At 40.3% G+C, this 25,487-nt stretch overlaps 1 long non-coding RNA gene across 1 annotated transcript in view; it reads left to right on the top strand.

Moving 5' to 3' along the window:
• LOC114562047 (uncharacterized) overlaps positions 1 to 25,058 on the top strand; it is a 33,757-nt gene extending 8,699 nt beyond the window's left edge. Inside the window, exon 3 of the long non-coding RNA XR_003693429.1 lies at positions 24,924 to 25,058. This is a non-coding gene — a long non-coding RNA (uncharacterized LOC114562047). The remainder of the gene's footprint in view (positions 1 to 24,923) is intronic.
• Positions 25,059 to 25,487: the final 429 nt, after the last annotated feature.

Here is a 25,487-nt window from a genome sequence, read left to right as displayed (position 1 = left end):
TATATATCAGGGCTTGACATTAAGGCTTGTCCGCTTGTCCGGGACAAGTGGATTTTTTGTAGGGCAAGTGGAAGAGAAATTTACTTGTCCCACTGGACAAGTTAAAACTCAAACAAACTAAAATGCCATTTTAGTTCACGTTACCGTGAACTTACCGATTTGAAACGATAATTTCTTTCCCCGCAATCCCGGTCAGCGGACCGCTAACGTTAGACCCAGCCCGCTGTTCAGCTCGTTCTCTGTAAGCAATGCAGCATGAAAGCACGGTGAACCTGCCGGTGTTAGTTAGCTAACGTTAGCTTGCTAACTAACTCCGCCTTAACGTTACCTCCTCGCCACATCGTTGACAGAAAAGGAGAGACCCGGTGCTAATACGGCACCGGTGCCTTAACGACCGTTATCTACCGGACCGAATTGCAACGCGGTGCCACTGAAATGCCTGCGCTTCTCTCGGATGCTCCGAAAACGGACGTTAGAGGCAACCTATACATCGCCGCATGTTACGATAGTTAACACTACACTCAACAGCAAGTAACGTTAGCCTATCGTTAGCTAGCAGCTGGAGTAAACAACTAAAATCCTGAAAGCTAAACTGTGTAAAAGTGTGTCTGAATTTCACTGGAGAGGAACATATGACGGTATGCAGCTGCTGTTGTCGGAAAAACACAGATGTTGCGTTCACTTGAAATTCGCCCCGTCAGCATCGTGCTGCATTCAAAGTTGTTGTAAAATACCCTTTTTCCTATCCAGTGGTTGTTTTTGTCGTTTAACAGGAACTTACTGGTGAAATAAGTTATTTTTATAAGTTATTGTTGTTACATTTTTAATAAATCATTTAATTTTTCCTTAGCAATAAACAAGCCGTTCTTAAAAAAATATGCAGATTAAATATCAGGTAATAATCAACTGTAAAGTAGCTACACCTTTTTAAAAGGATCCTTTCGGTAAATCAGCCTCTGCCGGGTAGAAATTTGTGAAAATGTATAAAAAAAGTTAACACCAACATTTAGTGGCAAATTCCATTGTTATGTCTACAAAATTATTTTAGATATAGTAGAAGTTCAAGTCACCACTACCTCTGGTCAAAATAATGACTTAGTATCTCAGAATATAAACTAAGAATCTCTAAGTAATGAGAAAATGTCAAATATTGACTTAGAATCTCAATATATTGGCTTAGTATCTCAATATATTAATTTATCTCAAAATATTGACTTAGTATCTCAATATTGACTTAATATCTCACTATATTGACTTAGTATCTAAATATATTGACTTATCTCAAAATATTGACTTAGTATCTCAATATATTGACTTAATATCTCACTATATTGATTTAACTCAAAATATTGACTTAGTATCTCAATATATTGACTTAGTAACTCAGAATATTGACAAAGAATCTCAAACCAATAAGAACATTTAAAATATTGACTTACAATCTCAATATATTGACTCAATATCTCAAAGTATCGACTTAGTATCTCAATATATTGACTAAGTAACTTAGAATATTGACTAGGAATCTGAAAGTAATGACAAACTTTCAAATATTGAATTAGAATCTCAATATATTAACTTCTGCACACCAGCGTGCAACATATTACTTTGTATTATGGAGTCTGGAGATCCTTTTTTCTTGTTGAAGGGGAAATCTATTGTTGGGGCACGTTTGTTTCTACTGTTTCAACAGAATTGTATTAATGTTGATAGTGTTTGGATGCTTTCAATGGTTTGTTCAAATTCTGCATTAACAAAACACAATTTTTTTTTATAAAATGATGAATCTTTACCCGGACAAGTGACTTTTATGCATGGACAAGTGAAAGGTAAATGTACTTGTCCGAAGGACAAGTGCCTCAAAAAGTTAATATATATATATATATATATATATATATATATATATATATATATATATATATATATATATATATATATATATATATATATATATATATATATATATATATCTATATATATATATATATATATATATATATATATATATATATATATATATATATATATATATATATATATATAGTTAGTCTGGAGCCCTGTGCTAAAGGTTTCCGACTGTGGTCAGAAAGCACAGGGGAGACACTTTGTTTCTCCGTCTCCACTGCCAGAGTTGATACTCACTCTGGAGCTAACCCCGTCACTCTCTCACTTGCTACCACACACCTCATGCACACACACTACGTACTGGCTCTGCTATTCTTTTAAAAAGATACGCTAGAACGACACAGACACCAGCGAGCTTGTGAACTGTGAAATTTATGCCCTATATAGTCCTCTAAAAAATTCCAACAATAGGCCCCTTTAACAAAAGATGCTTTTGTCTGCTGTGAAAAAAGCCTATAGACTGAAAAAGGTAGAGTCCATGGCAGTGCAATGTGTCACATTTTAAAGATGCACAGATGTTTTACAGATTTGTTGTTGTTTTACTAAAATTGCAAGTTACTACTTACTTTAACTATTGAATGTTGATTATATAGGGACTAGTGAGTGAATGAACAAGTGAATGATTTCAGACAGCACTTATATTTCATGAAATTTAGAATATAAAAGCAGCATCAAAACTTGTTATATGTTTTATTTGATTTCATGTGGCATTTTGTTGGCAAGTGGCTTTCCGTTAGTTGGTCATTTGGCTGCTGTCTGTTTTACAGCAAGTTAATTACTGTAGATGAAACCTTCCATTGTTTTAAAAAATGTAATAAAAACAGCTTGCAGATATTATATCCCTGCCATCAACTAAGATGAAACTTTCTTTCTAACATGACATAGTAACACCTGCTAGTTTGACCTTAAGTTCATTTTCGCTGCTTTACTTTCACTACTGTAGATGTGAAGGCAGACAGGAACTTGTGACGTTCAAGTGTTGTTTGCAATAAGTGTGCCTGCGCCACCCACACTCTGTATTGTTCCTGTAAATTTAGAGGTGTAGTGGAAAAAGGGGGGTTTGCTCTCGCAGCTGCCTGGTGGTCAGGAGTCAGGTTAGGGGCTTTTTCCTCTCACATCCAGACAATAGGAACAGAGCAGCCGACAGCATGTTCCCCTTCAGGCTGCAAGTGTGCCACATGGGCGTCATATGTAGTGTGAAGGGCCTGATTGTTATATAAGTTAGTCTAAATACTAAGGGTTTTCGACGTTTTACCATGTTTTGGCCTTGACGAACACTTGATTTAAATGTTGCTGTAAAGGTAGTTCAGATTAATTTGTTTTGCTGTTTTTCTGTGTTTTGCCACCAAGGACAAGATGTGCCAATTCTAGGCAGCACTTACAGAGACATATAATAAATCAAATATTCAACAGTCATGAAATTGAATGCAGTAGTTTATGTATGTTATTGAATAGTAATAGCTGGACCCTTTTCATACACAAGTGGCCAAAAGCCTGCATGCTGTTGACAAACTAATATGACCGCCAAGCAACCAGCATACAAGCAGTGATTCCTCAACTGAGTGAGGCTTAAGAGATGCAAGGTTTTCAAGGCCACACGTGTCCATTTGTTACACCGGAGCTTTCAAGGCCAGTGAAGTTGGCTAAATAGTTTCTAGAGTCAAAGTGGATGTCCCTGGAAATATCTGACAGGCTTTGATAACACAATTGAAACCACTTTGCGTAATTGTAAAAGTAATTGGAAGGATCGCCGGATCAAAGTTCCTGTGTGATTATGAAGGACTGGAATGGGGTCAGTTGTCTTAGTCTATAGTTTGGACATGTGATGAACTCTGCAACTGACCAACACAAAGTTCATAATGAATAGGTGCTTTATTTCTCTTAGTTAAGTAGAGGACTGCAGTACATTTATAAAAATAAAATAAAATGAAGTGGCTCAGTATTATATTTATTAAAATAGAAGCTAGCAAAGGGCAGTCATTTATTTTTGTGGAAACAACAAGACTTTTTATATCAGTGGCTGGCCTTCAGAATAAAAGTGTGTGAATTATATTAATTTTCTTTTAGTTTTTTAAAGTGCTGTAATTTGGTGTATAATCATCCTTCACTAAATGAAAGCGAAGATTAATATTTGGCTTCAGAAAATTAGTGAAAATAATAGAATGACAATTGTCCAGGCAGAGCTGTTTTAATCAGACACAGTACAATTCCTCTTAATGCACAAAAATACATCATCATCTTTGCTTCCAAATAAATGTAATATTCCAAATAGATCTGTATACATGGAATTACACATCAATATTTCTTTCTTCTATATGACTCCGGTTGGACCTTAGTACCCTCTCTATACCCACATCCTTCTGTCCTTTTGTTGAAAGTTATTTGATAGGGACGGATCATTTACATACAAATTATTGTAGGATTACATGTTTTCCTTGTCTCCATTTAAAATTGCCAAATAAATAAATTCATGCAACGGAAAGAATGGCATTTTAAAATGTCATAAAAAAACGTAATAAAAATGATCCTGGCACTTTCCTAGAGGCTGTCACATTCAATATGATGATAGCTTGTAGAAAACTGGCAAAGGATACTACTAAAGTGAAAAGTAGTTTTGTGTTCTTTTATTGGAAACATGAAATATACTTAACTCAGATGAAATCCCTGTACAGTTGTATATATGAAATAGACTTTGTTTTGTGTCAATTCTGCATCTGGACCTGAATTTGAAAGGGAGCAATTTCTCCAAAGATCGGGTGCAATTTACAAATGAATTTTCTACACGCTCGACTGCTTCATAAAGGAATTTGTCCTGACTCAGATTGAACACAGTTGAATGATCCTATCCATATTCCCGACTTCTTTACAAGACAATGTTTTCCATTTTCTCAAACAGAAGTCTTAAGATTTCAATGTTCTTAGGTGCAACAAGTGTTACTGATAGGGCCTTTTTTTCTGCCACCAACCTCTTGTTAGGTTACTGACTGGAACAAAATGACAGTGGAAAGAGCTTGTGCTCTTTCAAGGATAAAGGAGACCCTATTGAGGTGACAAAGCTTTAGACTGTCACGTCTCACAACTGCACAAAGTACGATGATCCATATTGCTTTCATATTAAGTTTTTCAACTGTATTCAGATTGAGATAATTGCTGAATAGTCATGGAAACGGATCAATATATCAAAATCAATTATGACAAATGCATTTCCACTTCTAAAATAATGAGGATTCCACCCACAGGGCTTAAAGTATTCCGGCACCGTGCTGGGTCTCCGGCGTGCGGCTGTGAGGAAAAAATAAAAAACTTTGCATGCGGTTTAGTATTTTCGAGTCAGTTGATTTCACCTACCAATCATATGAGAGGAACTCAGCTCTAACTAACGCAGGGCTTAAGTATTCGGGCCTGGTGCCCGATTTCTGGCGTATGATATTTTAGAAAAAGTAAATAAATTAGAAAGTGGGATTTGTTTTTGATGCGCTGGATTTAGCCAATCATCGAACTTCCAGCCAATCAGATGCAAAGTAGGGCGGGTCTTTGCCGAAAAGCGAGAGTGCGGTGTGGTCTCCGTGGTAACGCGGCTAAAAAAAAATGGAGGCAAAGTTTATCAAAATGGAGCATATGGATACAGCTTTAGTTGAGAAAGGAGTTAAAAACAAATGGCGCTGGGCAAGAATAGAGGACAAGGGTGGAGACAGGATCCCGTTTAGGCCTAACAAAAATAATTGTTTGGTTCCGGTTTCCGACCGACCCAGTCAATTTATGTGCGACCCAAATTTATTTTATGAGCTTGGGGAAGAAATTATACAAATTTAATAAATACACAAATAAAAAGTTTGAGGCAAACTATAATTACATTTTTGTACAGCACTCTTGCGATGCAAGATGCCTGTTGTCCTCCAGCAATGCTGGAAGAGGACCCAATGTCGCTGCAGCGGCACTTAACGTTGCTGTGTCTAGTTTTACGGCAGCAGCAGCAGTGTGAGGACGGCGCCTTCAACCAGCCCTCACCGGCTTGCTACAGCGCTACTGCGCCGCCGGGGAGCGTCAACACGTTAAACAGGGCAGATGAAACCACTCATGAACTTTATGTTGTGTTTAATGTCGTTCAAGAGGATGGCAACGTAGCAAGCAAACACGATCAAATGAAAGGTAAACACCCTTTAGAGTGCTCTAACGTTACAGCAAGTCCCTGTGGCTCAATGGAGGTGGCTAACAGCAGTGAAGCTAATGACAACTTCACAACACAATTCATTTGGATGCAAGAGTTGCATTATGGAAGATAGACGGGATTCTGAACAGCGATGCACGCACACACACACACACACACACACACACACACACAGCAGAGCCAATGTGTGTGCGTTACTTCACGCAGCACATGTAACTGATTGGAAACAATACAGATTATACATTATTTACTGCCGCTGGCGCGGATGAACTAACGCTACACTCCTGTAAGTAGCCTACAATAAACTCTCCATGATTTAAAAAGTCAATACTTATCAATACCCACCTACCTGTTCTACAGGCGGAAACATGTAGAAACCAATATTTCAGTCTGCTCTGGCTGCGCTGTCCACTCTTGTCCACCGTGCTGTGCAAACACAGCTCTACTCTGCAAGCGACTTTTTACAAACAAGCTGAAATGAAAGATGTCAGTTTGTAGTCTAACTGTTTATCTTAGTTTGCAACGATTCTTGAATTTTGGACAAACTCTTATAAACTTAGCTGCTGTCTAAACGAACCATCCTCTCCGCTGGAGCGGTAAACCTGTAGATATATATCACCAAAACAGATAAATGTGGCTACTTAATATGCATGTGATTGACGCCTATCCGTGTTTTCAATTTACTAAGTGACAACTGTACATGTAGTAACAGGTAGGCTATGTTATGAAAAAATACAGTATCCATTGCCACTGAAAAAAAAAAGAAGAAAATTCCCTATCTGTATACATGGAATTACACATCAATATTTCTTTCTTCTATATGACTCCGGTTGGACCTTAGTACCCTCTCTATTCCCTATCGATCCATGACCTCAACTGACAACCAACCAGAACCAAACTATTATTTTTTTTATGCCTTAGCACTTGATGCCTCAAATTGAGGGAGCCGTGTGCTTTCTTCTGCAGCGCATGTTCAAGGAAGATATTGTACGGCAGCAGCGGTAAGAAAGTGCTTGCTAGTCACAAAGCTTCGGTCCGTGCACTACGAGTAAGTTATTGGGCAGTAACACCTCTCCGCTGCAACTGCGCCTTCACTGACCGACCGTGTTTGTGATATAAACATGGACAAAATCATCCATCCATCCATCCATCTTTGTCCACTTATCCGGTATTGGGTCGCGGGGGGAGCAGCTCCAGCAGGGGACCCCAAAATTCCCTTTCCCGAGCAACATTAACCAGCTCCGACTGGGGGATCCCGAGGCGTTCCCAGGCCAGGTTGGAGATATAATCCCTCCACCTAGTCCTGAGTCTTCCCCGAGGCCTCCTCCCAGCTGGACGTGCCTGGAACACCTCCCTAGGGAGGCGACCAGGGGGCATCCTTACCAGATGCCCGAACCACCTCAACTGGCTCCTTTCGACGCCGGGCGAGCAGCGGCTCTACTCCGAGCTCCTCACGGATGACTGAGCTTCTCCCCTATCTCTAAGGGAGACGCCAGCCACCCTCCTGAGGCCGCTTGTACCCTGGATCTCGTTCTTTCGGTCATGACCCAGCCTTCATGACGATTATTGAGGGTAGGAACGAAAACTGACCGATAGATCGAGAGCTTTGCCTTCTGGCTCAGCTCTCTTTTCGTCACAACGGTGCGATAAATTGAATGTAATACCGCACCCGCTGCGCCGATTCTCCGACCAATCTCCCGCTCCATTGTCCCCTCACTCGCGAACAAAACCCCAAGGTACTTCCTTCCTTCACTTCACTTTCCTAAGGACTCATTCCCTACCTGGAGTAGGCACTCCATCGGTTTCCTGCTGAGAACCATGGCCTCAGATTTAGAGGTGCTGATCCTCATCCCAGCCACTTCACACTGGGCTGCAAACCGATCCAGTGAGTGCTGAAGGTCACAGTCCGATGATGCCATCAGGACCACATCATCTGCAAAGAGAAGCGATGAGATCCCCAGCCCATCGAACTGCAACCCCTCTCCACCCCAACTACGCCTTGATATCCTGTCCATAAATATTACAAACAGGATTGGTGACAAAGCGCAGCCCTGGCGGAGGCCAACCCTCACCTGAAACGAGTCCGACTTACTGCTGAGAACCCGGACACAGCTCTCACTTTGGTTGTACAGAGATTGGATGGCCCTGAGAAGAGACCCCCTCACCCCATACTCCCGCAGCACCTCCCACAGTATCTCCTGGGGGACCCGGTCATACGCCTTTTCCAGATCCACAAAACACATGTAGACCAGTTGGGCATACTCCCAGGCTCCCTCCAGGATCCTTGCGAGAGTAAAGATCTGGTCCGTTGTTGCACGACCAGGACGGAATCCGCATTGTTCCTCCTCAACCCGAGGTTCAACTATCGGCCGAACCCTCCTTTCCAGCACCTTGGAGTAGACTTTACCAGGGAGGCTGAGAAGTGTGATACCCCTGTAGGCAGGTCCCCCTTTTTAAAAAGGGGAACCACCACCCCGGTCTGCCACTCCTTTGGCACCGTCCCAGACTGTGCTCCTTCCACCGCCCTATTACCTCCTCAGTTGAGGTCAACAGTGTCCCATCCTTACTGGTCCCCCCGCCCCCCTCCTGAGGTGGCGAACAGCTTTCCAGAAGCACCTTTGTGCCGACCGAAAGTCCTTCTCCATGTCTTCTCCAAACTTCTCCCACACCCGCTGCTTTGCCTCTTTCACGGCAGAGGCTGCAGCCCTCCTTCCGGTACCCTGCAACCGCCTCCGAGTCCTCTGGGATAACATATCCCGGAAAGACGGCTTCCTGACCACACGTTGTCCACCACGGTGTTCCCGCCCCTTGAGGCACCTAAGACCCTAAGACCAAAGCTCCTCAGCTTCAGCAAGGGAAACTTTGAACATTGTCCACAGGTTCAATGCCCCAGCCTCCCAGGGATGCCTCCGCCGGAGGTGTGAGTTGAAAGTCTGTCGGACAGGGGCCTCCTCAGCGCTTGGATGGTTGGGCTTACCAGGTCTGTCCAGAGTCTTCCCCACCCCTGACCCAACTCACCACCAGATGGTGATCAGTTGACAGCTTCTCTTCACCCGAAAAACACACGGCCTCACGGATGAAACGATTACAAAATCGATTTGGGTGCTCTGGTACCAAGTACACTTATGAGCATCCCTTGTTCAACATGGTGTTTGTTATAGACAATCCATGACTCACAAAGTCCAACAACAAACAATCACTCTGGTTTAGATCCCACACCCTCCCAATCACGCCTCCAGGTGTCTCCATCATTGCCCACGTGCGCGCTGAAGTCCCCCAGCAGAACTATGGAGGGAGCCCCATGCAGGACTCCAGTCAAGGTCTCCAAGAAGGCCCCGAACTCCTGTTTGGTGCATATGCACAAACAACAGTCAGAGTTTTCCCCACAACCCGCCCCTCTCGCAACCACCGGGTAAACTCCAACGTGCGGGCGAGTCCCCACACCCGGGCGCCTCATAACAAAAGAAAGAGTCCAACCCCTATCCAGGAAAGAACCGAGACTATCCCCCACCAGATCTAACCGACCACCTCCCGCACCAGTTCCGTCCTTTCCCCACAGAGTGTTTCCCCAGAGCCAGCGTCTGCTGCCCGAGTCTGGTCCGTCGAGGCCCCTGACCTTCACTACCACCCGTGTGACAACGCACCCGACACCAGCGGTTCCTCCCACAGGTGGTGGGCCCATGGGCTGGAGAGATAGGTGCCACGTAGCTTTTTCGGGCTGTGCCCGGCCGGGCTCCGTGGCAAACCCGGCCAGGAGGCGCTCGCCGACGAGCCCGCCATCTCGGCCTGGCTCCAGACGGGGGCCCCGGGCTTTCTCCGGGCAGGGTCACTCCATCTCTACCTCATTTATTCATTGGGGTTTTTGAACCATTCTTTGTCTGGCCCCTCACCTGAGACCACTTTGCCTTGGGAGACCCTACCAGGAGCACACAGCTCCAGACAACACAGCCCTCAGGTTCACATAGACACACAAACCTCTCCACCACGATAAGGTGATGGTTCACGGAGAGGTGGACAAAATCATGAATATACTAATTCACTTTTTTGATGATGACCTGGCCAAAGTATACACAACATCTAGAAAGTTTAGTTTTCACAATGATTCATTGTAGGATTATGATATTATTGCAATATGTAAATCTACATTGACTCTTAATTTAACATATGGTTGGAAGAAGTAAAAATTGATCCAAAACTTTTTACTTCTTAAAAATTATGACTTTTATTATTGTGTAATGTTTTGCCAGTCAAATTAACTTTAATAAGTGCATGTTGAAATATTACACTGTGAACCCCACTCTCCCCCCAAAAAATCCTGAGCCTGAAACTTTTTTTTGCTCTGCACCCAGTAGGTCACATCATAACAATCTGAAAAATCTGCTTTTACATTCTCTTTTCTTTGCGCCAATTATTTCCATTGTCAATTAATTTGTTAATTATTTTCTTGAATGATGGATTAATCTTTTGGTCTAAAATATGTTACATACCACTGAAAAAAGACCATCAAAAGTTCAGAATGCCCATGGTATTATCTTCAAAATTGCTTGTTTTGTCCGAGCAGCTGGAACCTAAGAATGTTTAGCAATTTTACGATTTTATGACTTAAACAATAAATCAAATACCTACATTTAATTTTCGATTTACTAATCATTTCGGCTCGGTAAAGATTGTTTTTGTTATTTTTAATGGTTTATAATTATTAATTTTAAGCAGGTGTATATCCCAAGTCCATATCCCATAAGAAACTGAATGAAATGACATATTATAGTTTTATATTTACATTGATATGACATACTTATTGTTGGTGGATTTTACTGTACTCAGTGTTCTTCAAGACAGAATCAGTGATCATATGTGTGTGCATACATGCAAGGATACATATGATCTCATACACCTGTCTTTTACACTTCCTAAATTACTACATGTTATGTTGTTAAAAACGGCATTGATACATCCTGGCATGATGTGTTCTAACCTTTGGTGCGATTGATTTATGCAAAGCTAAAGGTGAAGCCATTAGTTTCTGGTATGAGATCTCTCTGTGAGGCCGATTCTGAATTTATAAAATTTCAAGGAGCTCTGATAATTTAATTTAGAGTGCCCTTTCATAGGTTAGGTCACCTGTAGCGCGTCCCGCAAATTGAATAAAGAACAGTAATAGAAAACAGGATGTCAGGTGGGCTCCCTGCTTATAAAATCATTAACAACAGTTTGTCTTTTCTCATAAAGGAGCTCATTTATTCTGAGGAGGAAATGTTATGAAAGTGTAGGGAGCAACTCAATTTATTTTTCATTAGAAATTAACTCAGGAGAATCACTGAGAGGGTTAATAGCTGTATGTGTACATCAGCAGTGTGAACTAATAGGTTGGGGAAAAGCCTGTTCAAAAGACTGCTGTACATTTAAAAAAAAAATGCATTCACTCAATGTGCCCTTTAAGAAAGGTGGAGTCACCATGTATAGTATTAATAATGCTGTATTAGTTAGAGCATATAAAATACTTAATTTCTAATGCGTTTATTGTTTACATAGCAATATAATTTCATTCCAATTCTAAAGGTATTGCCTCTTAATGTAACTGAGTTTTTCTTGTAAATTCTGTCCATATATTCATCTTTGTATATAAAGAGGGAGGATAAATGACAGACACAGACTGCACCCCCTACACTTGTCCCATGCTGATGGCTTTGTTTGGGTCATATCAGAATAATGCAGCAGCTAGTCCTAATCCTCTACTTCCTCACCAGACTTCCCACAGAGCTCCTGGTGCTCCCAGCATGACTCAGGCCATGTACCGCAGGAGGTAGAAAACCCTGCCTAATCACCTTAGTGCTTTTACAAATATCTATATTTCCTCACTGAAGAGATCTGAAGATTACTGCTGCAGCCCATGTATCTGTGAACAATTAGTTATTATTGTAGCCACATGGTGGCTTTTCATAGGCCCAGCAATCTATTTTATGGTTCATGCAGCTTTTCTGCCACAGATCTTGAGAATACAGTAGAGTATGTGTTGCAGCAGCTGTAAGTTAAATACTTTTTAAATTGAATATTAAAACAAAATGGTTTTGGACTAGTCACTGTCACTAGAGCTGATTTGGGAATAGTATTATAACAAAGTTATGCCTTTTTACAAAGCTGTTATGAGCTCTCAAACTATTTTGGACCCTCAAGCAAGACATTTGAAAGTAGACCACTTATTGCCTGGCAATGCTGCATTATTTCTGCCACAAATTGCCAACTTTGGCAGGGCTCGAAAGTAATGGTTGTCCGGTTGTCCGGTTGCCCTTGGCAACCAGATTGAGTCAATTGGCAACCATTTCGTGGCCTTTGGTTGCCCCCTTTGGCAACCACCTGTTCAATATTTGTTTTTGTTTTTTTCCAAAACTTTTTCTATTAGAATTTAAAATGTTTGGGCGCCCAGATAGCTTGGTTGGTAGAGCGGGCAGCCATGTGTAGAGGTTTACACCTCGACGCAGCGGACCCGGGTTCAATTCCGACCTGCGGCCCTTTGCTGCATGTCATTCCCCCTCTCTCTCCCCTTTCACTTCTTCAGCTGTCCTATCATTAAAGGCCTAAAATGCCCAAAAAAAATAATCTTAAAAAAAAAAAAAAAAAAAAGAATTTAAAATGTTTGTGTTTTTTTTTTTTATTATAAAAACGCAAACACAACATTTCAGCTGTTGTGCGACCGCTTTCCACACATGCACGTTTGCCGTGAAAATGGCACAGATGTCCGGTATCTACCGGACGGAATAGCAACACGGATTTCGGTGCCTCATTACTGGCTGGCGGCAGAAAGACCCGCTCTCTCACTAACGAGGCACTAACCCGACACCTTCACAACGGTGAAACGGTACCACAGGAGTGGATTCTATATTCACTGTCCACCGGAGACATTTGTTGCGTTGCCTGTAAAGTGCTCCCAACACACAGCAGCGCATGTGTAGTAGGGTTTAGCGAGCTGCTGAGGGAGCTGGACTTTGAGGATTTGATCTGCGACTTTGCAAAGAAAAAGACAAGAAATTAGAACTTCTAAAGGTAAGAGCTATTATGCTATCTGTAAATTGAGTAGGTTAATATAATCTGTTGTGACCGTGTGACCAGATAATGTACATATTTTGTTTAGTTTATTGAAATGCCATGCATATCAGACGTATTGCATCATAATTTTGTGATGCTGCTATAGGCCTGTATGAGACAGTTGTCAAGTGCAGTAGCCTATATGTTGGCACTCTTAGATACTGTCACCAAAAATCTGGACTCAGCACATCCACACACCAGGATTTTATTTATGGATTTTTCCTCAGCTTTTAACACGGTGTGCATTGATAAACTTTTACATCACCTTTCTGACCTTCACGTTCACCCAACACTGACCCTGTGGACAAAATGTTTTCTGCTGGACAGACCACAACAGGTGTCTTTTAATGGGGTTGAATCAACCAAGCTTATTTTAAATACTGGACTTCCCCAAGGCTGTGTTTTATCCCCAATCCTCTTCTCTGTGTATACTAATAACATATTGTGTAACAGTGAAGGTATGGCACTTTTTAAATATGCAGATGACATTGCTTTGGTTGCACACATGGCCAATATTGACGCTGTAACCCGCTACCAGCAGGTTGTAAACAATCTCTCTCAAACTTTTGTTGAGCTCTCCTTGGAGCTCAACACTACAAAAACTAAGGAGCTCTGCTGTGGGGGCAGTGACAAGGCATCACCTCTGTTCCAGCCACTTAGCATCCATGGTCAGCCAGTGGAACAAGTGGAGGTATTTCGGTACCTGGGCACAGAAGTAGACACTTCCCTGTCCTTTTCACAACACACAGACATAATATACAAAAAATCACAACAGCGGCTACACCTGCTCAGGAAACTCAGAACCTTTGAGATCAGTAAGGACGTGCTAACTTTGGTTTACCGCATTTCAATATCTCTTCCTGGTTCAACCAACTCACCATCAAACACAAAACAAGACTTTCACGCATAGTGAATCATGCTGCCAAAATAACTGGCTCATCCCATGCTCCCCTATCTGAGCTGTATATCAGGAAAGCTAACCTGATCACAGAGGACCCGTCTCACCCCCTCCATCAATCCTTCCAGCTATTACCATCAGGCAGGCGTTTTTAGGGTACCATTGGCCCGGAAAAACCTCTACAAGAAATCCTTCATCCCATCTGCAATGTTAAATAGGACAAAATGAACACTGCTGATACCTCAAATTCATCCCATGTCTTGTTTTTACATGTATGTATGAATGTCTCTTTGTAACTGGAGCCTTGTCAAAGACAATTTTCTGGAACCCTGTGTTACAGACAATAAAGTATTATCTTATCTTATCTTATCTTATCTTTTGCAGTTTGTGATTAAATTAATTGTAACACTGTCTTGTGATGTGTGAGTCAGATGGCAGTACTTGGTTTATTGAACTGGAAAGGTATACTTGATGCCTGCTCAGCTGGACTAGTCATTCATCTTTTTTTTTTTTTTTTTTTTATTGTTTATTCGATAGTGACAGTGGATAGACAGAAAAGGGGGGGAGAGAGAGGGAATGACACACAGCAAAGGGCCGCAGGTCGGATTTAAACCCGGGCCGCTGCAAAGGAATCTTTTGACCAGTAGTGATTGGCATTGATTTAGTGCCCATTTAGTTTGCACCGTATGTAGCCTACTTCATGGAGGGGGGGGGAGGCAGAGGTAGAGTCGTTCTGCGCACCCCCCCCCCCCCTTCCCGACAGCACCCCGCACCTCCTGCTGAAAATGACTTCCCGCGCCTCTGACTGCTAGTAAGTCTTAGGGGTGGGAATCACCAAAGGCCTCACGATACGATATTGCAATTTATTATCTTTTTTCCAATTTCAAATTATTTCCCCAAAAGGAAACTTTGTCTCTATTTAATTTAAAAAGCACAGAAATACATTTCTCTCTCACTTCACTTGTATTGCTGCAAAATGGAATTGTCAAGCAGACAAACTGACCAACACAGCAGACAAACTGACCAACACATATTTTTATATAATAATAGATCGATACTTGGCGTTTGTGTATCGATACAGTATTGCCATGGAAAATATCGCGATATGCTGTATCAATTTTTTCTCCTCACACCTAGTAAGTCTGGTAAGTTCAGAAAAATACATCACTTAATGTACAAACGTAATGCAGCCTTTAAAACCAGGAAAAGACAACATTTGTATCATATCATGATATTACGATATCCAGATTTAAGACGATATCCAGCCTCATATATCAATGTGTGTGAATATTCGACAGAATAGTTCGACAGAATATTCGACAGAATAAATGCCTGGCTTTATTTCCCCTGCCTCTACATGTCTTCTTTTGAAGTAAAGAAAGAAACTACATATAAATAAACAGATAATTTACACATTTTCATCTGCATACATCATCTGCAGTTGTTCATTAGAATATTGTGCTTTGTAAGATATGATTATAATGTAAGATTGAACACGGAGTATACACATATTGGTTATTCATACAGGTTGTGAATAGTATTATTCCGTATAGTGCATCTCTGATGTGTTTAATTAGGGGCTGGGCTTTTGAAGTGTTTCTTTACCAGCAGAGTATGCTCATGGCATTACAGCCAACTCTGAAGAAGAAGAGCCTCTCTTCCTATTTCCCTGGAAGTTCACTCACCAGGGAGGCTCTGCTAATAAGTTCCCTTGGCTAAACTCAACCTGTTTTCTGCCTCATTCACAGCAATATAGAGAGACCTAAAGATGCATTTGCTCCTGTAGAGATTTCACTAGACGTCCAAGCGGTTGTACATAATGTTCTGCTGTACAGTTTTGGACTTTTAAAAATTAATTATTTGTACTGTGAAATATAAAAAAATAATGTATGAAGCCCAAACAGAGTTAAATATGTGTTCGCTTTCCTCACCACCTCACTGTAAGAAAAAAAATCCGTAAAAAAACGGATAAAGTCCTGGCAGAAAATTACCAGGAATTTATCCGTTATTGTCACGGACACTTCTGTTAATCCTAGAACGGATAATTCCGTAGATTTACAGTATATTCTCTGTTTATTCACAGACACTCCTGTTAATCCTAGAACGGATAATTCCGTAGATTTACAGTATTTCTCTTTTATTCAGTATAATCCTAGAACTCTGTTTATATTCTCTGTTTATTCACAGACACTCCTGTTAATCCTAGAATGGATAATTCCGTAGATTTACAATATATTCTCTGTTTATTCACAGACATTTCTGTTAATCCTAGAATGGACAATTCCGTAGATTTACAGTATACCCTCAGTAGCATTTGCTACCAAAAAATGTCTTCACCACAGAAAAATCTGTACCATTTCTATGGACAGTTTCTTTAAATCTGAAACATAAAATTCTGAATGGTGTTCTTCCACTCTAATGCTAAAATACAATGACAAATGGTATCCATCACCAGACCAATGTAATGTAATGAGTTAGAATTACTAAACATCTAATACAGCAACATGATCAAATACAATCACCACAAAATAAATAAATTGAACAGGTTTATTTTTTTATGCCATGAAGGATATGCATAAAAGTGCATTCAATGGCTACATTTTTAAATGAGAATTTTTGTACAAATTATTTTTACAATATGCAAAGCACCATGTTTTGGATCAGACTTTTTGCATTAAAACAGCAACAAACTGAATAAAACAAATTTAAAACTATGATTCATAAAGTGCATTCTAGGGATGGCCCAATGGATCATCATATGAGATCTGAGAATTTGTTCATAGGCGAATGGAGAGGAAGATTATGAATTGATCGAGGCTTCCCTAGTTTGTTTTGTATAGCTTGAAACACATAACAGACTAAAACAATACATTGAACGATAATTCATTGAACTATGTGCAAAACACCATTAAAAAGTGCTCATTTTGTAGAAGATTGTTTAAATAGCAACAGAGTAAACATTCATTAATAACATGACAATAATGGTGTTGCATCAAAAGGTGGTCACAAACAAGTAAAACAGCTTTTCAACTTCGTTTTAAACATTTCCAAATACATGTCAAAAATCATCATCCACACACAGCTCAAATTACCATCCATGGATTCTCGAAGTTGTTTAGTTCAAACAGGAACTTCAGCAGTCTTGGAGGAATGTGCTGGTGTTTGGTCATCTTCTTCTCGGCCTTTGACCCTCGCTCAGGATTTATTCCCAGGAAAACTCTTAAAGAAATGGATTTTGTTTTTAGCACCACAAGTAATGAAATGAATGAAACTGACAGAGAGTAACATGCAGACCAAGTTGAGATGGAAAAATCCTCGTAAATCCAATTTGAGTATTGTTCCATTACAGGACAACTACTAGAACAAATTAACATTTGTAATAGGGCTGCACGATTATGGCCAAAATGATTATCACGATTATTTGTTAAATTTTAACCAAAACAAATTGTATTGTCACTTAGGCTAATTATAACTGCTTTCACATCCATATTGTGCTACATTCCTCCTTTGTTGAAGGATATTATGAAGGAGTATGCCATTTCATCTGTTGTGCAACCGCTTTCCAAACATGCGTGTTCGCTGTGAAAAGATACAGGCAACGCAATTATCTGTTCACGTAAACGGCACATGTTAAAATCCGGTGCCAATAGGGCACCGGTGCCCGGTATCTACCGGACGAAATAGCAATGTGGATTACGGTGCAACTTAAATGTCTGTGTTGTGCTCTTGTGCTCCAAAAGAGGTTGTGGTTAGAGGTTAGAGAGCTAGTAAACACTAATAACACGTTACACAGCAGGTAACCTTAGCCTACCATTAGCTACAGTAGTGACTGGATTAAACACAGCTAAAATGCTGACAGTTAAACGGTGTAGTGTGACTGTATTTCACTGAAGAGGATTCCAACAGCAAGACGTACAACAGTCTGCTGCTAAAGCTATGAGCTAACAGACACAAACTAGCTCTGATCACTGCTGTTGTATGAAAAACAAAACAGACGGGACTAAATGTTGCGTTTACTGGTAAACTGGTAAACCTCGGGACCGACTTATGACTGACTGCTATCTGTTGTGCAATTTTCCTCACGTTAATCTGTCCTCTGTGACTGTCTACATCTAAAATAAGCTGTGTGGTGCAGGGAACAACTCTGACTGGCTCATGGTAGGGCTCACAATTAATCAAATTTTAATCACGATCACGATTTTGGCTTCCCACGATCAAATTTGCGTGATCGTGCGATATTTAAAATGCGTCATTCCGTTCATAGAACAGTTTTTGCAAAGCCAATCTGGCGCTCCATAAACCACTGTCTGATCATGTGTCTCCATGAGCCAATCAGAGTTGTTCCCTGCACCCTGCAGCCAGCAGGGTTAAGACGACGTGAAAATATATTTATTAATCACATTTTATTATGCTGTGTTAAAAAAAATTCCATGACTTTTCCAAAACTTTCTGGGTCTTTTGATGTTTCCAAAACCTTTCCAGGCCTGGAATTTTCATTTTTCAAATTCCATGACTTTTCCAGTTTTTTTCAAAACGTATGAACCCTGAGCCAAGCACCGGACATGACCGATCAGCTGAAAATCGGCAGGTCTTAATTGGGGACAAACAAATTGACCATGAAATGATCAAATTGCCATACTTAATACTTTCCAATTCAGCTATTGCATTAATAATGCTACGACGTAATGTTTCAAATGGTTGCCATTTGCATCTCAGTCATGTGAGTTTGTCATCTGAAATACGTCTTAAACCATACACTCACAAGCCACTTTATTAGGTACACCTGTGCAATCTAATCCAATCCAACACAACAGCTCTGTCAGAGGTGATAAGTGAAGGTGATAATTATACTTTATGGTTATTATTGAGGTTGTAGTGGGTGGTGCTGGTGTACTCAGGGCTCCAGAATTTTAGGGGCACAACAAGAAAATTTAGCAGCACACACCCTAAATCAACATTTAACCAAATATTCACATTTCTACTAATTTCCACTGTATTACTAATAAATACTTTGATAATAGATGCAGAAATTACAATGTGCTGTTTCAAATTCAGTGTCACTTTTGAAGATGCAACATAGAAGGTAAACTGACAGTAAACTGTTTTTATTTTCATCCTGACCGTTTTTAATTGCTCTTTAATGTTTCATGTAAAGCACTTTGAACTGCCTTGTTGCTGAAAGGTGCTGTAGAAATAAAGTTGCCTTGCCTTTCACCCTCAGCCTGTCAGTCAGGCACCAGGGCACATAAACCACTGTTGTGCCTGGCTGCTCGTTTCAGAGGAAGTATAACATCAACAGCACCGCGACCGCTTTCGGCTCGCAATTAATATCATATCGCAGCAAACGCTGTCTGCGTGAAGTTATGAAAAACTGTAACCACACTTGAAACCACTTTATCGGCATTTCCGTGACTCTCTGTGACTTCAACAAAACTGCAGAGCCGACGTAGTTTGCATCGTCTGCAGCTCTGCGTGTGTTTGTGTCAGAGCTCTGCTCTCTGTCCACTTTCAGAGAGGACAGATAAGCTTGCGCTGACGCGGTCTCAGGTACCGAAATTTCAACGTTTAACGTGTAAAAAAAGGGGGCAAATTTACTGGTCACACACACTCAAATTTTGGTCGCAAAATGCGACCATTTGGTCGCAGTCTGGAGCCCTGTGTACTGGAGTGCAAGAAAAGTGTTCCTAATATTTTGTCCTCCTCAATGTATGGTTAAACTCCAGGGTCCAGATGAAAGCAGGAAAAGCTCACACACTGATCAGAGAAAAGGAATGTCCACTCCAAAGGTTGATGGATGTCCCAGTTCCATTTTTAATGGTCCATCAAAAATATATATACACAGGTATTATACAGCTGTTATATATTTTTGTATATATTTTTGATCGACCATTAAAAATGTATAAAGTATAAGGACAACACTCAATATAATGCACTCAAGTACACCACCAACATTCACTATGACCTCAATAATAAATAAAGTATAATCATCACCTTTCTGACAATGTCAACAAAAACTGAAAATGTAAAAGCCTCATAAAAGAAGAATGTATATTATATTGCACAGATGTACCTAATAAAGTGTCTGGTGAGTGTATTTACAATGTCAAACTTAATAAACAGCAACACAATATGCTCTTTACATAACATTTCAAAACAAAAACAAAGAGTTGCTTACCTTTGTATGAATTCCAGGGTGATTGACATCTCCTTTGGGTATTTTATGTTCAATACATAAAACAAAGAAAGCGTAGCTCAGGGCCACAATGATGGAGTCGATATGGTAATTGACCACTTCCTGATCGACAGCAATCTTGAATCGTCGCTCACCTTAAACATAGATTAACTTAGATATTAGAAGATAGAAAATATTAACAAAAAAAAAAAAGAATAACAATGCAAATCCACAGTAAAGAGTAAAAAGTACGAGTAAAGAGTATAAAGTAAGAGTAAAGAGTAAGAGTTAACAGTAAAGAGTAGGAGTAATAGTAAGTGAAATCCATAACATGCATGCCTAAATATTATACAGAATACATACCCATGATAAGGATGCAAGGGGTGCTTGGGATGCTCAGTCCAGCAGCAGTTGACTCCTGTTGTTGGAAAATAAAATATCAAAGAAACACAAATGTCATGAACTATGTTTCCAATGTATACAGTATTTACAGTATTTACTGTAAAACAGCTAGATTTTCTGTGTAACTACAATGGCATGTTGTTAAGAGCATCTTTTTATCTTACTCTCAGCAGTTAGCTAAGAGTTTGTTTACTGTTTATTTTCTTTTTAACTAAGGTCTACATCAACATCATTAAAATCTTTTCCTTTTTTTTTTTTTGTCTGCAGGCCTGCAAACCCAAGTCAATCTAGATTTTCTGTGTAGGCATTCCTTAATTCTCTTTGGTCTAGGTCTGCATTACTCATGTCCCTCTCACCTGGAAAATACTGTTCTGCAGCTTCACACAGATGAATAGGTGCTATCTGGGTGACACTCCACCCTCTGTGATATCTGGACAGATGAGATGAAAAGGATGTTTTTACATTAAATGTCTTAGAACATCGATCAAAGGGACAAGTTACAGTTAGACCCTCTTGTATGTGGTCACTCAAGTGAGACACAAGCCGTTTAACATCTGCATATTCTCTGCTGCAAAAATTTAACAAACACCTCAACTGCACAGACACACTCCGGTTCCAAGTTCGTCTGATCCCTGTGTCTGGGTGTGTTCGTGACATGTGACCAGCAAGGCAGTTGAATGAGGAAGACCTCCTTCCCCAATCTTTATGGCCACATGATAAAAGTACATTATTAAGATGTCTGTGTGATCTGCAGTGCTTCAGATATTCTGTCAATGAGACGCATTTAGATTCACAGACATTACAAGCCAACATGACGGCACTCGTTAACTGGCGTCGGCCGGTTAACTATCTTTAGCCGGCCCAACTAGCCAAAACAGACGGCTAATGGCTAAGTTATAATTTTTGTATCATGTCCGAATATGTGAATCGACTAAGGCTGGGGCTATGGTAACTTTAGCCCGTTGTCTCGCCAACTGGTGTTGGTTAGCTAGCTACTAATGGCGCATTATGCTTATCCGGTAATGTTAACGGTAACGTTAAAGACAGGTTAACACAGACTGGACAACTCTTTCTAATTAAAACTATACAGAACTATATATATATATATATATATATATACTATATTATTTTAGTTAAAGAAAATATATTTTTTACCACAGAAGTGCAACTCCGAAGATGAAACTCCGTTTGAAACGTCCGTTGATGACCGCTTCTTCATTGAGACGTTAGCACGTACGGCGCTTCATGCTCCCACAATGCAATGCGTCCTTAAAAAATACGGTTAAAACTCCTGTAAAAGAATATTACGGAAAATTCCTTCACATTAACACGGTAAATTGTACCGTATATTTACGGACTTTTCTTACAGTGCTCATAGCGGTGAATAAGGATTAAATAAAGTGCCTAAGTGAAGGCAGGGCCATTTCTGGTCATATTTTCACAGCTTAAATCTGAAATGGGAATAAGAGGCAATTATAAAAGTTTTTAATATCACCATTATAACATGGTGACCCTTCATTTCACACTGTTTGGGCACTTTGGTTAAAGCAGGCATGTTGAAAGTTACACAAGCTTTTGTTTCTGGCTGAAAGGAAACTTGTCTTTGCTTTGACCTCTCAGTGGAGTGCTTTGTATGCTCACTTGCTATTTTTTTTCTTCCATTTTTCAGCTGTGTCAGGGTGTCTGACTGTCCAGGAACAGTCACCCAATCTGCCCTGCTGACACAGAAGAGGGCTGTTACAGGCTTCTGTGATTTCTTGGGGGGAATCACAATCTGAAGTGTCCACTACGGCCACTGAAGAGCTGCTGGCAGCTGTCATTAATGTGATTTATTTTCTGCTGATAGAAAAAAATCCCCCCTTAACCACAGATTTCATTCAAGTATAATAGTAAGGGTCTTTCTTTCCAAGGATTAGACTGTTCTCCATCTGTCTCGTTGGTACTATTTTCAAGAAATAAATACATTTAAAATAAAAGAATGCATAAAAATGATGCTTTAACATCAAGTTGGAACTAGAGGAAAGCAATTAGGCAATTAATGTATTAGGCTAGTTGATTGACCAAAAGGTAATCGGCAACAATTTTGATTCGTTTAAATTCCAGCTTTTCAAATGTAAATATTTGCTGGTTTTAGTCTCATATGATTGTAAACTGAATACTTATGGGTTTTGGACTGAGCCTGGCAAATTTGACATTTGTCGCTGTTTTCTGACATTTTGAAGACCAACCGATTAAACACATAATCAAGAAAAATAATTAGCATATGAATCTATAATGAAAATACTCATTCGTTGCAGACCTATCTGAAATAGAAATGTAGTCTCATATGTTCTAGTTTTCACTGGCATCATAAAGATTTTGTCTCCCCTTTGTTCTCGTTTTCCTCCCCAGTACATTTCTGTGAGCGTGATGCTTGTTGACACGTTTGGACAGAGCAGAGCCTCTTCTATCAGTGGAAGGTGTCCAAATTCTTGTGAAGTTATCACCTCCAACAGATCAAAGACAGTTGGCACATTATTTATGCATTGTTGAAAGATGAGGTATGCAGTTGAAGTCGGGCTGCAAAGCATACCTACCCCTTTATTCTGAAGTAATGACTTCTTCTTGATTGAGTGCAGCAAGGCGCTGCTTTGTGAGTGTCCTATTTGCTTGTTCTGTGTAAAAGGCCACAATATGAGACATGAGACCCTGAGAAAACGTATCCATAAACAGTGTTGTGTATTTTGTCCCCAAGAAAATCCACAATTAGCTATTTTCACAAAGTAACATTCAATTTCAAGCATCTTGTCAGACCAAAAAACTCTAAAATGCTCTATTCTGTGACTATTTTCAACGAAAATAATCTTCAAAGTTATCAGCATATTCTCCCTACCAAATTATTTAGGATGAGTGAATATGTAGCCAAAAAAGTCAAACTGTGTTGATTTCACAGCCAAAATGAATATTGGCACAAACACACATGCCTAACTTCGAGGTTACATCCTCCAGACTGTGATGATTTTTAAAAATAAAACATTGTGTTATGGAGATAAAACACAGTGGTGAGCCCAAAGCTTCTCTTTTGCTCCTCTTTACTCTAATGCAGGGATCTTCAACAGGGGGTCCGGGACCCCTAGGGGGTCCTCAGAGTCAATGCAAGGGGACCTGGTGGATAAAACACAGGACTTTCACCCAGGAGAGCTGGGATCGTGTCCCACGTGTGGTGTTTGTCGTTTTTTTTTTTTCATGTTTTTCTTTTTTTTTTAAGCCTTCCCCAATGTTTCTATCCTAAACCCAACCGTTTATTGTTTTCCTAAACGTGTGACGTCGGTCACCGTCGTGTTTTTGTTGTTTTTTGTGTTACTAAAGCCTTTCCCAATGTTCTTTTCCTAAACCCAACTTTGTTTTTTGTTTTTCGCGATAAGACGCCACATGGTTTGTATATTTACATCCACTGTATACAGCGTAGACATAGACGTGGAAAGCTCAAAATGCGTACAGATGACACGCCATTTGGCTTTAGGAAAGTGGCGTGTATGTTTACGCAAAGTCATGATGCCATGTTGTAATTTTATACAATATATGAGGTAGGGGGTCCCTGATCCATCTCTCTTTCAGTTAGGGGGTCCTTGGCTTTAAAAACGTTGAAGACCCCTGCTCTAACGCCTATGGCAACAACCTGTGTTTGTACATTTCAACAGCTTTCAATATCAGATGGGACGTATCCCGTGCCTGCATTTATTGATTATCTTCACTGTTACACTGCAGGAAATAAGAGCATAAGTGGTCTTGCTTAATGTTTTGTTTATCTCAGCAGTTTGAACTGATGATGAACCAGCTTTAAAGGTTCTGTGCCACTTTAAACAAATATTTCTAATGACCAGTAGAAGCAGATTTAAGCAACTTGTTTACTAAGGACTATTTTCACTCAAAGGTCATCCAGAATAAGTGGGGAGGAGGATGTAGACCTTGTCACTTTTTGAAGGACTAAGTGTTCTGCTCTGAAATATACCATTGGGAGACTCAAATGACTCAAAAGGCTATATCACCGAGCACTTGTGGTTGACGTTATTTATTTATTAATTTGAGGCCTGTCTACTGACACATCTGAGTGGTCTAATTGCTGCGAATTGACACCGGTTACTGTCCATAATGGGAGCTTGGGAGTCTTTCCTAACCGCGGTTCATTCAGCTGCCCCTCGCTGCAGCTTAACTGCCCTTAAAATGTCTGATTGCAACACGGGAGCTGTGGGGCGAGACAGGATTATCAGTCTTTGTTATGTGACTGTGTCTATTATCCTGACCTCTATTCACAGTGGGCCCTTAGGAGTGTCGCTTCCAGCCACACAGCAAACTACCCCATCCCCGACAAACAACAAGTGAACCAGAGATCTCCCCCTGTCCCAATGCACTAGACACTTACAACTCCAACACTGGACAAAGCACTCCACTGCAGGTAAGGCTATCAAATCCCTATTGATTTAATAAAGATAAATTGGAGGCACTTCCTTTCAATGTTATTGCAGCAGATGTGATTGATTGTTTGTGTTGACTGGTGATATTGTCACCAAGCTGGGGGACCACTGTTAGTTTAGGAAGTTCATTACTAGTGAAGAGCTGCTGAAAGAGTCTTTAATAGGGAGATAAAATGCAGCCAGGATGGTGGGCTGCTCTGACTGTACTGTGTTGTTAAACCTGACAGTTGTGAACTGTGTAAGTTCTGTAGCTTGTGTGTGTGTTTGTTTGCATGCATGTGATTTTGGTAGAGGGATGGACACTGTGATATAACAATATTATGTATTTTGCCAAAAAGTTAAGCATATGTTATATTTTCAGTATCCTCCTATTTTAATTTTTTATTTCATAGTTTTGGGTATTTT

The sequence above is a fragment of the Perca flavescens genome, chromosome 9, assembly GCF_004354835.1.
Source record: "Perca flavescens isolate YP-PL-M2 chromosome 9, PFLA_1.0, whole genome shotgun sequence".
Lineage (NCBI taxonomy): Eukaryota > Metazoa > Chordata > Actinopteri > Perciformes > Percidae > Perca > Perca flavescens.
The sequence above is the reverse complement of the archived record's forward strand: the minus strand, read 5'-3'. Positions and strand labels throughout refer to the sequence as shown.